The 17,827-nt window shown below is 37.3% G+C and overlaps 1 protein-coding gene across 2 annotated transcripts in view; it reads left to right on the top strand.

Annotated features, from left to right (window-relative positions):
• The window catches only part of TRAPPC9 (trafficking protein particle complex subunit 9), a 1,774,054-nt gene that overhangs the window by 1,264,448 nt on the left and 491,779 nt on the right, over positions 1-17,827 (top strand). The gene's annotated exons all lie outside the window — the stretch shown is intronic.

Below are 17,827 nucleotides of genomic sequence, written 5' to 3'. Positions count from 1 at the left end.
GTATCTTGATAAAGCCCTCTGATAGAGCGAAACATGTTGAATGTTGTGACTATCTACCACCTCTTATACTTTAGCTACACTCTACATGATTTTTATAACCCGGGTTATTAAGCTTTTCTTTTGATTCTACAAAATATCTACTGCCTGCGTGCATAGCACTAAGTACAGGCGTAAGCAAGGATCTACTCCTACTAAGAGGTTAACATCTTTCTTCAGTGGACCCAAGTATTCCTCTTACTACAGAAGCATTGGTTTGTTGAGGTGAGACGAGCCCCCCGAGTGTCACCCGTGACGTCAGACGCCCAAGTCACGTGGGGTGAACTTGTGGTTGATCGACAAACCCACAGCCGACACATAATATCAACTCTGTAAAGGTACAGTTAAAAGGTAACGAATATTCTTCTTGCATATTGCACCATCCTATTTCAGGATCACAAATAACTATGCTGCTAAATTGTTCAACAAGCCATATGTTTGCTCCAGAGTGAAATCCTGTTTACTCTGTTACCAGTTTTGCTTTGCTACTCACAACGAACTTCCAATTGCCATAGACGTTATTGTGGAGATTTCATGCTGCAACCATTTGTCTTGTTGTTTTCACGCATTTTATAGTTAACTTTTAGCTGGGTGTATCAGTTCGATTTGCTTATGATATCACATGCATTTTAGATATTATTTTAGAAATGATTTGTGTATCCATCTGATACTGCTTATAATATATGCCTATATTATTTGAGATTGTGATTTTAGATTTTATGCAAACATTCCTGGTGACTCTTTTAGATTGTGCACATCAATTAGGGAGAATTTTCCATCCCTGGTTTTTATTCTTTTTCCATCTCTTATTTTCTGATGTCTTTTATTTTTTAATAAATTGTATTTGAATTTTCAGCTAATTCTTATACAGGGAGTGCAGAATTATTAGGCAAATGAGTATTTTGACCACATCATCCTCTTTATGCATGTTGTCTTACTCCAAGCTGTATAGGCTCGAAAGCCTACTACCAATTAAGCATATTAGGTGATGTGCATCTCTGTAATGAGAAGGGGTGTGGTCTAATGACATCAACACCCTATATCAGGTGTGCATAATTATTAGGCAACTTCCTTTCCTTTGGCAAAATGGGTCAAAAGAAGGACTTGACAGGCTCAGAAAAGTCAAAAATAGTGAGATATCTTGCAGAGGGATGCAGCACTCTTAAAATTGCAAAGCTTCTGAAGCCTGATCATCGAACAATCAAGCGTTTCATTCAAAATAGTCAACAGGGTCGCAAGAAGCGTGTGGAAAAACCAAGGCGCAAAATAACTGCCCATGAACTGAGAAAAGTCAAGCGTGCAGCTGCCAAGATGCCACTTGCCACCAGTTTGGCCATATTTCAGAGCTGCAACATCACTGGAGTGCCCAAAAGCACAAGGTGTGCAATACTCAGAGACATGGCCAAGGTAAGAAAGGCTGAAAGACGACCACCACTGAACAAGACACACAAGCTGAAACGTCAAGACTGGGCCAAGAAATATCTCAAGACTGATTTTTCTAAGGTTTTATGGACTGATGAAATGAGAGTGAGTCTTGATGGGCCAGATGGATGGGCCCGTGGCTGGATTGGTAAAGGGCAGAGAGCTCCAGTCCGACTCAGACGCCAGCAAGGTGGAGGTGGAGTACTGGTTTGAGCTGGTATCATCAAAGATGAGCTTGTGGGGCCTTTTCGGGTTGAGGATGGAGTCAATCTCAACTCCCAGTCCTACTGCCAGTTTCTGGAAGACACCTTCTTCAAGCAGTGGTACAGGAAGAAGTCTGCATCCTTCAAGAAAAACATGATTTTCATGCAGGACAATGCTCCATCATACGCGTCCAAGTACTCCACAGCGTGGCTGGCAAGAAAGGGTATAAAAGAAGAAAATCTAATGACATGGCCTCCTTGTTCACCTGATCTGAACTCCATTGAGAACCTGTGGTCCATCATCAAATGTGAGATTTACAAGGAGGGAAAACAGTACACCTCTCTGAACAGTGTCTGGGAGGCTGTGGTTGCTGCTGCACGCAATGTTGATGGTGAACAGATCAAAACACTGACAGAATCCATGGATGGCAGGCTTTTGAGTGTCCTTGCAAAGAAATGTGGCTATATTGGTCACTGATTTGTTTTTGTTTTGTTTTTGAATGTCAGAAATGTATATTTGTGAATGTTGAGATGTTATATTGGTTTCACTGGTAAAAATAAATAATTGAAATGGGTATATATTTGTTTTTTGTTAAGTTGCCTAATAATTATGCACAGTAATAGTCACCTGCACACACAGATATCCCCCTAAAATAGCTAAAACTAAAAACAAACTAAAAACTACTTCCAAAAATATTCAGCTTTGATATTAATGAGTTTTTTGGGTTCATTGAGAACATGGTTGTTGTTCAATAATAAAATTAATCCTCAAAAATACAACTTGCCTAATAATTCTGCACTCCCTGTATAGATTGTTTATTTGTTTAGTACATCACATACTAGATACATATAACACATATATCTATTTTTCACTACTGAGTTAGAATACTTAATATCACTTCCACATCTCTGATACCTTTAGCTTTCTTAGCGCCCTTACTCTTTCCCAATTTATATACTTTACTCTTATAGTCTTGCATCGGGCTCCATTTGTACCTATGCATGATGTTGTCTCTAGGTTGTTATCCTAGAGTCCTATGTCTTTTCTTACTTCTTTGAGCAGAAGTCCCTGAGTTACGGCCTTGCTTTGTGTCCCTCCTTTTTGGGTTTTCCACGATAGTAGGCTGCTATGCAGACTTAATTAGGATTTCTCCTAAGGTTGTGTCATATCGCATTTTCAGCTGAAGTTTTGGGTACATTTTTATCTCCTATTCCTTTCTTGTGAAGGGAAGTTTTCTACTTGATATGGAGTAGTGCCTTAAGGATCTAATTCAGGCTATGTAGGAATAGACAGTTTTCTCTGTTTATATATATCTGAGAAGCGTAAGGGTCAGAGGGCTCTTGGTCTTCTTTATCTTTTTAGTTGAGGAGTATCTTCTGCTTGGGTAATGACTTAGTGGGACTCTAGCCTCCTCGGATGTTTATGGCTCAGTCTTTTCAAGCAGTGGCGTCCTCTTGGGCCTCTATGATGAGGTCTCTAGGGTGCCTTTTGGTGGGCGGACTATTTGGCCTTCCTTACATTCCTTTCTAAATTTTATTGAGTTTTTTGCTTCGGTTAAGCACTCTTCGGGAGAAAGAGTTTGCAGGCTGTGGTGCCCTCAGATGGGGGCCGCCTCTCTTTTTGCCCTCCTGTTTGCATTCAGTGTCCTCTGTAGCCTGGTAATAATTTTCCCACAAGTAATGAATGCAGCTCTGGACTCTCCCTGTATTAAGAAAAAACCCACCCAAAAAAATGAAAAAAAAAAACTAACACTAACCCCCGCATATCTACTCACGGTTCCTGAAGTCCGGACATTCATCTTCATCCAGGCGGCCAGAAGTTTTCATCCAGGCAGCGACACTTTCATCCATCTCGGGGACATCTTCTATCTTCATCCCAGCAGTGCGGAGCCATCCTTTAAGCCGATCCCATCCTGCGTAGAGTGTCCTCTTCATACGGTCACCGTTGTACACTGTTGAATGCAAGGTAGCCATTTCAAAATGGAGTACCTTGCATTCCTATTGGCTGATTCAATTCTTCAAATTCAAATCAGCCAATAGGATGAGAGCTTCTGAAATCCTATTGGCTGTTCAAAACATATAATAGGATGAGAGCTACTGAAATCCTATTGGCTGTTCAAAACATATAATAGGATGAAAGCTACTGAAATCCTTTTGGCTGTTCAAATCAGGCAGGTTTTTTTTTCTAACACTCTTCCTATTGATGAGGAAAAGCGTACACGAGCACGTCAAAGCAGCCCTTGGATTTTGTGTGGTATGGAGCTTAAAGCCACCATATTGCACACACAAGGAGGCTTTTCAGTAAATCGTAATGGCAGCGCTACAAAGAGTGAAATAACACAACTTTTTTGGCTTTAGTTTTGCACCCTGTTTAGCGCAAAATTCATAATCTAGGTGATAGATTTTTATTATTGTCTTCATTATATGTATTTATATTTACATTTAAAGGGACATTCTAGCCACAATATACATGTATTAGCAAAATGCTTCTAGTAAAAGCTATAGCTGTTTTAAAAGTATATTTAAGTATGCACCGTGCACCAGCATTTTAAACACAACACTTGCTCAGAGTCTCAGGTGTTTGTATCATCTGATAATGACTCAATATCTTAACAAGTGACATGATACAAGTCCCACTGGAGCTCTGAGAAGCTGCAATATTTAAAATACTGGTGCACTGAGAATATCTAACTATGCTTCACATACAGAGAAAAATGTTAACATTAAAACTGTGTAGAAGTATTTTTTGCCAATGCATGTTTATTGTAATACGTTTTCTATTCAAAGAAGTAATTCATCTATGTGCATTTTAAATTGTTACCGGAATGTCCCTATAATACACAGTATATGGCTATTTTTATTTCAGTCTTTATGCCCATACCAAGACATATACATATATAAAATGCTGCACATAAATCTTAGTACTTGCAATAAAACCAGTTGTGTGTTCTACTATTGATACTCTGGTTAATTGTGCTAAATAGAGATATATAAAATGCTGCAGTGTGTAATCAATTCACATTATACAGTCATGCTGAGTTCACCATGAGCCCTTGCTCAGAGGAGATTAATATCACTTATAATGCACTTTGTTAATGAGTTCTGTGACAGGCCATGTGTTGTGGCCTAGCTGCTCACGTGTAGGAAGCTGATGCGTACGACGCACCACAAGACCTTGCATCTTTCCTCTAAACTTCTGTAACCCCTTCCTAGCAGCGGAGCCGAAAATGCTAATTTCCCAAAAATAACATTCTGACTAAATGTGTTACGGGATCTGAGAAATATAATTCTCTGCTGGGTACTTTCATGCATGCAATACTAGAGGCTGTGATCATAAAATGCTATTTAGCGTCAATGACGGGATAACAAGCTTAAAATAATGCCCATGAAATAATTGTGTAAGATAAATTCTGATTGTGTTTCATTTTTAAAATGGCCAGTGCATGGTTTTTTCTTAAATTATTCCTAGTGATAGATGATAGCTTATTGGCTGATACAGACATCTCCCCCAGCTTTGTCAGCGTATAGCAGGTGTGCCTAAAAGGTATACGTGAACCTACCAGCAGATACTCGAGACTGGTTTGATTTCCCGTTATCTTCTCAGCCATTAGTAATAGTATAGGCTCAGGTTAAAAGTAATGTTGTTTTGTACAATTCTGCACCACTGTAGTGGTCACTTTCAAAAAGTGTGATTTCCATGTGAATATTAGCCTACCTCTCAACATTTTCAAATGCACTTGGGAGATCTAGGCTGTCTGAGAAGAGACATGGTCGGAGCCATATTGTGGGCAGAGTCACAACTTGTTTTTTGTGGGGGTGCCAGGCCAAGCTTTGAGTGGGGTCTGTACAGTGGCAATTTTTACTTCAGAAATCAAAATATTCACCCAGAATGGAAAGGACAGTGAGGCAGAGCCCCCAAACTGTGACAAAGCTCTCATGTCTGGCACAGTTATGTAAGAAGCCTCGTCAGTACTGCAAGGTCCTTCAAAGAATTTTAGCAAGGCAAAGTTTAGCTTGTGAACTGTTTATATAGCAATGCAGGGGTCTCTATGTCAAGGAGACTCTTAAAAAATGTAAACTTAAGTCAAAATAAAACTTTTATGATACAGATAGAGCAGTCAGTTTTAATTGTTCCAATTTACTGCTATTATCAAATTGTGCACAGTGTTTGTATATGCACACTTTCTGAGGTACCAGCTACTGCTGAGCTTGCGCATGAGTTTGCAGTGTATATTGTGGGATTGGCCGATGTCTGACATGACACAGAGGGCCAGAAAACTAAAGTCAATTTTTAAATTTGTCAGGGAAAAAAAATCTTACTTAAAATCTCAAAATGAAGGGTGGCAAGTTCAGGAGTAATTTCGTAAGAACTTCTTCACAGAAGGGGTAGTAGGTTCTTGAAATAAACTTCCATTAGAGGTGGTAAAAAGAAACACTTTAGGGGACTTCAAGAATGCCTAGGATAAGCATAAGCAGGTGTCTAATATTTCTAGTTAAGCTTTCACTTTATAGACAATATGTTCAGATTTGTTGAGCCTATGGGGCCGATTTATGAAGTGTCGGGCGTACATGATCTGCTGTAGTGGATCATGTCCGCCTGACATTGATAAATGCCGACAGCATACAATGTCGGCATTTATCATTGCACAAGCATTTCTAGTAAAATGCTTGTGCAATGCCGCCCCCGATAGCAGGGAGTGTCAATCATCCAAATCGTATCTGATCGGGATTATTGCTATCCGCCACCTCAGAGATGGCGGATGAATTAAGGAGCAACGGTCTTACGACCGCTGCTTCTTATCTTTTGTATCTAGCGAGCCAGAAGGCTCGTGCGGAAACAGCTGCATTCACAGCTTCTTAAATTGGCCCCTATAGCTCTTATCTGCTTTCAAAACCTATGTAACTATTTGGCTTATGTCTGTCTAAGTGATGTGATGAATGTGTATCGTTTTGTTCCTGATTCTAGAGGCGTCTTATCTGGAAGATACAAACGTGTAGATAAGCGGTTTGCAGTTGGCTGCATGTAATCTCTGATTAAAATATATCAATACTGAAATCTTTAAAATATCTACAGTATTGACTGAAATGGAGCAACCATGAAATTGTGTGCAGTAATTGTTTGTATTTAAAATGATCCAGATCTGTATTGTTGAATAATGAATTCCCAGATGTGTAGACTTCTATATTAATTCTGGGAACATGACAGTACGCAGTTGATCCTTTTGCTGACCTCTGGATCTGTGCTTCTGTAACATTATGACATCCTTGTATATATTCTGTATTAAGTTGCACACTATCCTCACTATCTGCTGTACAACAATCTCCTACTGACAAAGATTTTTTCAAAGCTCATCTTCTTTTGCCTTCTAGATCAGGCTTGGGCCTAGGGCCAGTATGCAGCTTTGAATGCTTTTCTCTAACCCTCCAGTTCTCCATCCTAAATATTTTATGTCAGGTTCAGGGTATCTTTTTGCAATATTCCTGATCAGATAACAAATGTGTTCTGTCAGAGATGCAGGAGGCCGAATACTTGATGAATATACAGTCATGGCCAAAAATATTGGCACCCCTGCATTTCTGTCAGATAATGCAGCATTTTGCCCAGAAAATTGTTGCAATTAAAAATGTTTAGGCATTCTCAGGTTTGTTTCTTTTGTTTGTATTAGTGTGACACAAAAAAGTGGAGAAAAAAAAAGGCAAATCTGACACATTCCACGCAAAACTCCAAAAATGGACCGGACAAAATTATTGCCATCTTCTCAAAATTGTAAGAAATAATTGCATTCCAAGTTTGTGGTGCTCCTCTAATTTGTAAATTAACTCAACTGTATCAATTGACAGGTGCTGACAATGTAGAAATCACACCAGGAACCATTTAAAATGTTGAAAAATTGACTCAATGTTTCTGTTGTGTGTCTCTGTTTTCCACACTGAGCATGGAGAAGAGAAAGAGCAGCAAAGAATTGTCTGAGGATTTGAGAACAAAAATTGTGGAAAAGCATGGACAATCTCAAGGTTACAAGTCCATCTCCAGAGATCTTAATGTTCCCGTGTCCACTGTGCACAACATTATCAAGAAGTTTACAGCCAATGGCACTGTAGCTAATCTCCCTGGACGTGGACAAAAGAGAAAAATTGATAAAAACAATTGCAATGAAGGATTTTTCGAATGGTAGATAAAAAAAACTTGATCAACTTCCAGACAAATTCAAGCTGACCTTCAGGCACAGGGTACAAATGTCTCAGCTCGCACTATACGTCACCATCTGAATGAAAAAGGACGCTATTGTAGGAGACCAATGAGGACCCCACTGCTGACACAGAATCATAAAAAAGCCAGATTGGAGTTTGCCAAAACTTACCTGAGGAATCTAAAATCCTTTTGGGAGAATGTATTGCAGACAGACGAAACAAAATTACAGCTTTTTGGTAAAGCCCATGATTCTACTTTTTTCCGAAAAAGAAATGAGGCTTTTAAAGAAAAGAATACAGTCCCTACAGTCAAACATGGTGGAGGTTAACTGATGATTTGGGGTTGCTTTGCTGCTTCAGGCACTGGATGTCTTGACTGTGTGCATGGCATTAGGACATCTAAAGACTACCAAATAAATCTGTGGTGCAATGTAGGGCCCAGTGTCAGAAAGTTAGGTCTCCGTCAGAGGCCATGAGTCTTACAGCAGGACAATGACCAAAAACAAAAGTCAAAAAGCACCCAGAAATGGTTTAAGACAAAGCGCTGGAGAGTACTAAACTGACAAGCAATGAGTCCAGATCTAATTTACATAGAACACCTGTTGAGGGATCTTAAAACAGCAGTTGGAAAAAGGAACCCTTCCAATCTTAAAAACCTGGAGCAGTTAGCAACGGAAGAGTGGTCTAAAATTCCAGTAGAGAGGTGTAATAAACTCATTGATGGTTACAGGAAGCGGTTGATTTTAGTTATTTTTTCCAAGGGGTGTGCTACCAAATATTAAATATTTCCAGTCCATTTTTGGAGTTTTGCGTAGAATGTGTCAGATTTGGCTTTTTTTTTTTTTTCTTCTTCACTTTTTTGTCATACCAATGCAAACAAAATAAATAAACATAAAAATGCCTAATCATTTGTAATTGCAACAATAGAGACATGTCTTTGTATGCATATATATGTTAAAGCCCTTCCCCCCCCCCCAAACACCTTATACCGTCTATCTTTTAGCTCATATAGATCTTTTAATATATATTGTTTTTTTAATAGTATTTATCTGACAGTTTTTATATGAGTGTGACTGTACTTTTACATACATTTATTTGTTAGGTTTTATAAAAAAATATTCCACTACCCTTTACGTGAGCTCTGAAGTTGCGCTATCCTGACGCACGTTTAATTAGATTGCGCTTGAGTGAACATGTTTACTTTCAACTTGTAATATACGCAATATTTCCGTTGCAGAGGAAACCCTAATATTGTGTGCGCGCTACAGTTAGTGTGCCATTTGTAGTCAGGTTACTGGTCTTGTCATTGCCCTAGATTCAATAAAACTTGTTAGTGAAAGTAATATCTTGAGGAACAAAACGTCCCACAACATCACTATGTGATAGTTGTTGAAGCAAATTGTACACTTGCTTCCTTTCACAGCTTGTGACTATTCACTTCTCAACGCATAGAATGAGTTGCACTGTGAAAAACACCAGCATCAGCGATAGACATTAAAGAAAGAAAGAGAGCAACAAATATACCGTGTATAAAACACTCCTCTAACATATGCACAAAGAAAACTGAAAAATAAAAATAAAAACAACTTTATCAGCTTTGAAATATCAAGACACAAAAGTGACACACTATAATTCACAAGCACATTAGCGTTGTTATGAATTCTGCATACTTGGCCAAGGTTTAGGTAATAAGAAACACTGATCACTCCCCTGTAACAGCCATGATCACCCCCTCTTTCTGTCTGGAAGGTTTTTGAGTTGCCTCTTGTTCTATCCAGCAAGACTACTTTTTTATAACAAAACAGAAATGTGAATATTCTACATCTACAAACATTGACATTTATCATGTTTAAAGCATATTTGCGAAGTTTGTTATATTTGTAATTGTTTTAACCATTTAGCGAAAGAGGTCTTGTATGATGTATAAGATTTCATTTACTGGACACTACCGAGCACTCACTAATAGTGAAGCAATGCTTAATTAAATCTAAACATGATCTCACCTATATATGAGGTTCCACAGCAACCTTATGGGTATCTATGAATCTAGCCCTTAGCATTATTGTTTCAAACACATTATAGGAGGTGAAATCTTAAGTGTTATCTCTACAGAGTGCAAGTTGTGGTTTAGCCACTGTGTAATTGTTTAATTTATTACTCAGAAGAAACTGTTAAGGCTGCCAAACAAATTGTCAGCTATAGATGTTAATTAACAAAAGCAGTGATAAATTTACAGAGATGGGGCAGAACCGTGCTAAAATCAGAAAACAGAATAGCTGATGTTTACAGAGCTGCGAGAATCTAGTTTTGTTAATTAGTAAAATGCTGCATTGCAGGTGGGTTTTTTAGTCTTTTTTCTTCTTCTTAAGATTGTTTTGCAAAAAGCAACATTTTGTAAACATAAAACTCTAGAATCTGACAGTGTACAATACTCAGAGGTCTATTCTTTTATTTAAAAGAAAATAAATAACCTGTTTTAGGAGACATAAAAGGGGGAAACGAAAATGTGCTAATGTGTTATAACATTGTATTATTGCACTATTGTTGCATATGTTTGCAAAGGGGTTAAATACATAGTTAAAGTCAGCTCCAGAGCAGCAATGCACTACTGGGATCTAGCAGACCACATCTGCTGAGCCAATGACAAGACCAATATGTGCGTAGCCACTAATCATGAGCTAGCTCCCAGGAATGCACTGCTGTTCCTAAACATACCTAGGTATGCTTATAGCAAAGGATGCTGAGAATAGAAAGTATATTTGATAATAGTAATACAATATATCAACAAAAGTTCCAAGTGCAAGGTAAGGGGATGTGACTCTAAACCAGAGATCCTCTTTTAGGAAAAAAGTCTGGGTAATCACAGTATACCCACTCGTATCCCAAGGCTTACCCTGTCTTTGAGGGAGGTGGTCACGTATCCAAACAATCAGCCGCCGCTTCTGTGAATTAGCCTCCTCTTTGTGATATCCTCTACCCTTCTTTCAGGTAGTTGGCTAATAAACTCCTCTGGCTAGAACTCGCTTCACCAAGTGCTCTCATGCTGATGGCCACGTGGTTCTCTCCACTCCTGTCAGTCACTGTGTCTCACCGGGGTTGTTGGCAAAATTCATGAGCCTTAGCTGCTGCTCTGGTACACCAATCCTGTGGAATGTCCAATCGGCCAATAGCAAGAATTCAATCCAAAAGTAGGAGTCCTACAGTGGTATTGTGCAATAACAAAAGTCCTTTATTTCACCAATTTAAAATTTTATACACAGACCAACGTGCGTGTGCAGTGCCTTATAGACAGCTAACATGTTTTGGCTTGGGCCGTACTCATAACTGCCATGTTAGCTGTTTCAATATGGCACTGCACAAGCATGTTCGTCTGTGTATGGATTTTTAAACTGGGGAAATAAAGGACTTTGGTTAATGCAAAATATCACTGTGGGACTCCTACTTTTGGATTGAATAAAAATACGACAAAAAATTGCTATATCTGAATCATAAAATATTTAATTTGACTTTGATGTCTTTAATGTGTTTAAGTTTAAAATGATAAACTTCACTGTTTGTTTCCTATAAACCAAAGTGTCACTCCTAGATGATGCTGAATACTTTCTTCTGGTACTAGACTAGATGTAAATACTTCCCAGTGGTACTAGACTAGATATAAAATAACTTCCACTGGTACTAGACTAGATATAAATACTTCCCAGTGGTACTAGACTAGATATAAATACTTCCCAGTGGTACTAGACTATATGTAAATACTTCCCAGTGGTACTAGACTAGATATAAAATACCTTCCACTGGTACTAGACTAGATATAAAATACTTCCCACTGGTACTAGACTAGATGTAAATACTTCCCACTGGTACTAGACTAGATATAAATACTTCCCAGTGGTACTAGACTAGATATAAAATACTTCCCAGTGGTACTAGACTAGATATAAAATACCTCCCACTGGCACTAGACTAGATATAAAATACCTTCCACTGGTACTAAACTAGATATAAATTACTTCCCACTGGTACTAGACTATATGTAAATACTTCCCACTGGTACTAGACTAGATATAAATACTTCCCAGTGGTACTAGACTAGATATAAAATACTTCCCACTGGTATTAGAATAGATATCATATAGCTCCCACTGGTACTAGACTAGATATCAAATAGCTCCCACTGGTACTAGACTAGATATAAAATACTTCCCACTGGTACTAGACTATATGTAAATACTTCCCAGTGGTACTAGACTAGATATAAAATACCTTCCACTGGTACTAGACTAGATATAAAATACTTCCCACTGGTACTAGACTAGATGTAAATACTTCCCAGTGGTACTAGACTAGATATAAAATACTTCCCAGTGGTACTAGACTAGATATAAAATACCTCCCACTGGTACTAGACTAGATATAAAATACCTTCCACTGGTACTAGACTAGATATAAATTACTTCCCACTGGTACTAGACTAGATGTAAATACTTCCCACTGGTACTAGACTAGATAAAAATACTTCCCAGTGGTACTAGACTAGATATAAAATACTTCCCACTGGTATTAGAATAGATATCAAATAGCTCCCACTGGTACTAGACTAGATATAAAATACTTCCCACTGGTACTAGACTAGATATAAAATAGCTCCCACTGGTACTAGACATAAAATAGCTTCCACTGGTACTAGACATAAAATAGCTCGCACTGGTACTAGACTAGATATAAATACCTCCCACTAGTACTAGACTAGATAAAAATACCTCCCACTGGTACTAGATTAGATATAAATACTTCCCACTGGTACTAGACTAGATATAAATTCCTCCCACTAGTTCTAGACTAGATATAAATACCTCCCACTGGTTCTAGACGATACAAATACCTCCCACTGGTACTAGATTAGATATAAATACTTCCCACTGGTACTAGACTAGATATAAATATCTCCCACAGGTACTAGATTAGATATAAATACTTCCCACTGGTACTAGACTAGATATAAATACCTCCCACTGGTACTAGACTAGATGTAAATACTTCCCAGTGGTACTAGACTAGATATTGTTACCTCCCACTGGTACTAGACTAGATATTAATACCTCCCACTGGTACTAGACTATATATAAATACCTCCCACTGGTACTAGACTATATATAAATACCTCCCACTGGTACTAGACTAGATATAAAATACCTCCCACTGGTATTAGAATCAATATAAAATACCTTCCACTGTTACTAGACTAGATATAAATACCTCCCACTGGTACTAGACTCAATATAAAATACCTTCCACTGGTACTAGACTCAATATCAAATACCTCCCACTGGTACTAGACTAGATATAAAATACCTCCCACTGGTGCTAGACTCAATATAAAATACCTCCCACTGGTATTAGACTCGCTATAAAATACCTTCCACTGGTGCTAGACTAGATATCAATACCTCCCACTGGTACTAAACTAGTTATAAAATACCTCCTACTGGTACTAGACTAGATATAAATACCTCCCACTAGTACTAGACTATATATAAATACCTCCCACTAGTACTAGACTAGATATAAATACTTCCCACTGTTGTTTGAAATTGCTCTGTCTGAATCAATAACGTTTAATTTTGACTTTACTCTCTATTTACGTTATGATGTAATATTATCTTAAAGGGATACTAAACCCAATTTTTTTATTTCATGATTCAGATAGAGCATGAGATTTTAAGCACCTTTCAAATTTACTCCTATTATAATTTTTTCTTTGTTCTCATGCTATCTTGATTTGAAAAAGCAGTACTGTAAGCTTTAGAGCCAGACCATTTTTTGTTCAGCACATGGGTAGCACTTGCTGATTTGTGGCTAAATGTAGCAAACCAATCAGCAGCTCTACCAAGGTGCTGACCTACAAAATGGGCCGGCTCCTAACCTTTTATTACTGCTTTTTCAAATCAAGATAACATGAGAACAAAGAAAAATTGATAATAGGAGTAAATTAGAAAGTTGCTTAAAATTGCATGCTCTATCTGAATCATGAAAGAAAAAATGAGGGGTTAGTATCCCTTTAATATGTCAAATTGCAGCTGTGTGTATGTATATATATATATATATATATATATATATATATATATATATACACAGTATATATATATATCATTTACTTTATACATTGTTTATTTAGCAGTTGCAAGTTACAAGTGCATTAAAGTATTTTTGTTTTTAGTTATAAGGACCCTGTGTCTTTCGTAGGCGCCAATACTTACCCGTAAAACAAACATGACCATCTTTGACTTTCCATATGTTTCATATCTGGTATTTATCATTATTAATATTATTTTTACTCAATTATTTATTTATTTTATTTTTTCCCAATTGATCTCTCGTACCTGAGGTAAAAGTTCTGACACTTTGACTTTAAAATCTGGAATTAGTAGGAATACTTGTCTGACAGTTATTTAATATTAATTATACACAGTGAACTTGACATCTTGTTTATTCCCAATTAGTGGCTGCGTGTGATTAGTGTGGATGTGAGTGTGACATGATAGAGCTCACAGCCTGTGACATACACAAACAATTCTCTGTATTTCGTTGTCAAAGCTAACAAAGATTTATGGAATACCGGACATCTCTAGAAGCATTTCTTAGTGAATCTGCCTTATGACAAATTACTGAGGGGAGTTTATATTGACTTGACCTTGTAAGAAAGTACATTACAACGCTACATGAAGGGGACAAATGGTGACAAAATGCTTCTTGGAACGCTTTGAAAATTCAATTAAATATTAACTCTTACATGGCTTTAGTGTTTGAACGTGTTTATATGGGATATCACTTTGTTATTATCAAGATCCCAAAAATGTTTAAAGGAGCATTATATGTATAATCTATATCTGCAATTAAAGGGACAGTCTACTCCAGAATTTGTATTGTTTTAAAAGATATATAATCCCTTTATTACCCATTCCCCAGTTTTGCATAACTAACACAGTTATAATAATACACTTTTTACCTCTGTGATGACCTTGTATCTAAGCCTCTGCAGACTGCCCCCTTATTTCAGGTCTCTTGACAGACTTGCATTTTACAAAGAAATCAAATTGTTCCAGCTGGTGCAAAAATGACTTTTATTTGTGCAAAACAGGGATCAACAAGCAACGTTTCAGGCCCAAACTTGGCCCTTTCTGAGAAAGGGCCAAGTTTGGGCCTGAAACGTTGCTTGTTGATCCCTGTTTTGCACAAATAAAAGTCATTTTTGCACCAGCTGGAACAATTTGATTTCTTTGTATCGATGCTGGGTTTGGTGAGCCTGTTCCTGGCTGTGCAGTGAGTGCGGTGCTTCACGCTACATTGTTACAGACTTGCATTTTAGCCAATCAGTGCTGACTCATAAATAACTCCACACGAGTAAGCACAATGTTATCAATATGGAACACTTGATCTAGTGCCGTTTAGCTGTGAAAAACTGTCAAAATGCACTGAAATAAGAGACACCCTTCAAGGGCTTAGAAATTAGCATACGAGACCACCTAGGTTTAGCTTACAATCAAGAATGCCAAGATAACAAAGCAAATTTGATGATAAAAGTAAATTGGAGAGTTGTTTATAATTGCATTCCCTATTTGAATCATGGAAGTTTAATTTTGACTAGACTGCCCCTTTAAGCACTGCATTATGTTTAATAAGTTATACACACATTTACAAGGACAGTTAAAAACCTTGCGATTTTTAAATAAAATCTTTAGTTATGCATAATGGAACAAATTGACATTATTTATTTTTCACTCTTTTCATGGTATTTAGCTCTGAAAAATTAGCAGATTCTACTTCTCAAAAAAGGAAAAGCACCCAGCTGACCTATCAAGGCTAACCCTACTACATATCATGTGTAAGCATGAAAGTAAATTGCAAGCAAACATGTTTGACAATACAATTCATATCTTATTAAATAACACCCTATCCACTATACATCTATGCTGAAAAATCTAATTTTTTCCTATCTCTTTAAATATTTTCACACCAGCACTGAATTACTCAAATGGCCCCAGAAGGTTATGCCATTAGCTTATTAACATTTAATTGATGGACAAAGCCTCGATTGATCGTATGGTTCGCCATATGGTCGGTGCATACACCACGAGTTTACTTGCACGTGCTTTACTCATTTCCTCTGCAGTGTTCACACTTGGATGAGCCAGTTCACAAGAGATGCTGGTTATATTAATGTGATACAAAGTGTTCTTTTTGCAACTAAATCAGAACCCCTTAAGAAATATAACACACACACAAAACTGGCCTTTGAATATGTCAAAACTTCATTAAAATGTGTGTTTCTTTGAGTTGTAGAAAGGTATTTTTAATTCAAGCATCAACAAATGTCATTTTCTTTGCCTGCTAACAAAACCTGGAAAAGCATTGAATCTGCATTTTAAAAGGTCAGTTTGTTGTTTTGGATTAACATATTTATTTTTTAACAGTTTAAAATATTTATGTATTTGTGGGGTTTTACAACCTACAGAATTTAGAACCTTTGCTTTTGCCAGGAATAGCAGACAACGATTTCTTTCACTCATATACTTGTATAATTGCTGATTGACTCCACAAATGTGTTCTAGAATTTAGAGCGGTTACCGCTGTTATAAATAATTTGCGTTAAGGGGAAGAGTGCAGCTGTGAAAAAGAAAAATGCTATTTTATGTTTAACGTTCTGGGGATTCCCAAGAGATAGTACGTTTTATTAATAGCTTTCCATTCTAAGATGTCACACGGAATGGTGCTTAGCAAACTGCAACTTTGGTTTTGTAGTAATACGCTTGTTACAAAACCAGTTATTTTAAGAAGGTTAAAGAACAATTCATTTATTTCAATTAATTGGATCTGTACTCATTCTGCTTTTTGATTAGATGACTGCAATCTAAGATAATTTAAACCATTTTTTTCCAGTAACTCTAAAATAACTTAATAAGCAAATATTGAAATTGGACATCAATAAACATTATCAAGCCATAATTACTGTAAAGCGTGGCTTTGTAATAGGCAGCTTTTAGAAACTCTAAATATGCCTCCAGATTTGGCCTTAGGGGTTAAATCTGAAGGCATATACTATTATTTTTTATTATTACATGTAGGGTGGATACGCCTGTTTTTGGACATTGGCCACAGATGTAGGTTTTGAGTTCATGCCCACACCATCTTACTTTTTGTGTATGCAAAATAATTGTTCACTAAATCTTTGATTTCAGAATATTTTGGTGGGTTGTATAGTGGAGGTGGCTAAAATAAAATGTGTACTGTGGTAGACGCCTGTTGTTCTGGGTAGAATGTAAGAATGTGTGAGTATTAGGGCCACAAGTTCTAGTTTATTGCACAGTACCAGCAATGGACAGTCTACATCATTGTTTAAAAAGATACATAATCCCTTTATTACCCATTCAACAGTTTCACACAACCAACACGGTTATAGTAATATACCTTTTACCTCTGTGATTACCTTGTATCTAAGCCCCTGCAGACTGCCCCCTTATTTCAGTTCTTTTGGCAGAGTTGCATTTTAGCCAATCAGTGCTGACTCCTAGGTCAGACGGGCGTGAAAGCAATGTTATTTATATAGCACACATGAACTAATGTCCTCTAGCTGTGAAAATGCATTCAGATAAGAGACGGCCTTCAAGGGCCTACCTAAGTTTAGCTTTCAACTAAGAATAACAAGAGAACAAAGCAAAATTTGATTATTAAAGTAAATTGGAAAGTTGTTTAAAATTACATGAAAGTTTAATTTTGACTAGACTGTCCCTTTAATAACTTGAGGGCTACAGTTAAACCATTGTGATCCCCACTTACCAGTAAAAACTATGGCCAGTAAATGATTGTGATAATCCAATACCAGTAAGGACAGGGAATACAAGTGACACACAGTATGGACGAGGGCACAATACCTTGTGAAGATCCAGTTTCATCTGTTGTCATTATTACAGTAAAAG

The sequence above is a fragment of the Bombina bombina genome, chromosome 5 (genome assembly GCF_027579735.1).
Source record: "Bombina bombina isolate aBomBom1 chromosome 5, aBomBom1.pri, whole genome shotgun sequence".
NCBI classification, from domain to species: Eukaryota; Metazoa; Chordata; class Amphibia; order Anura; family Bombinatoridae; genus Bombina; species Bombina bombina.
This window is presented reverse-complemented; position numbering and strand designations above follow the sequence as displayed.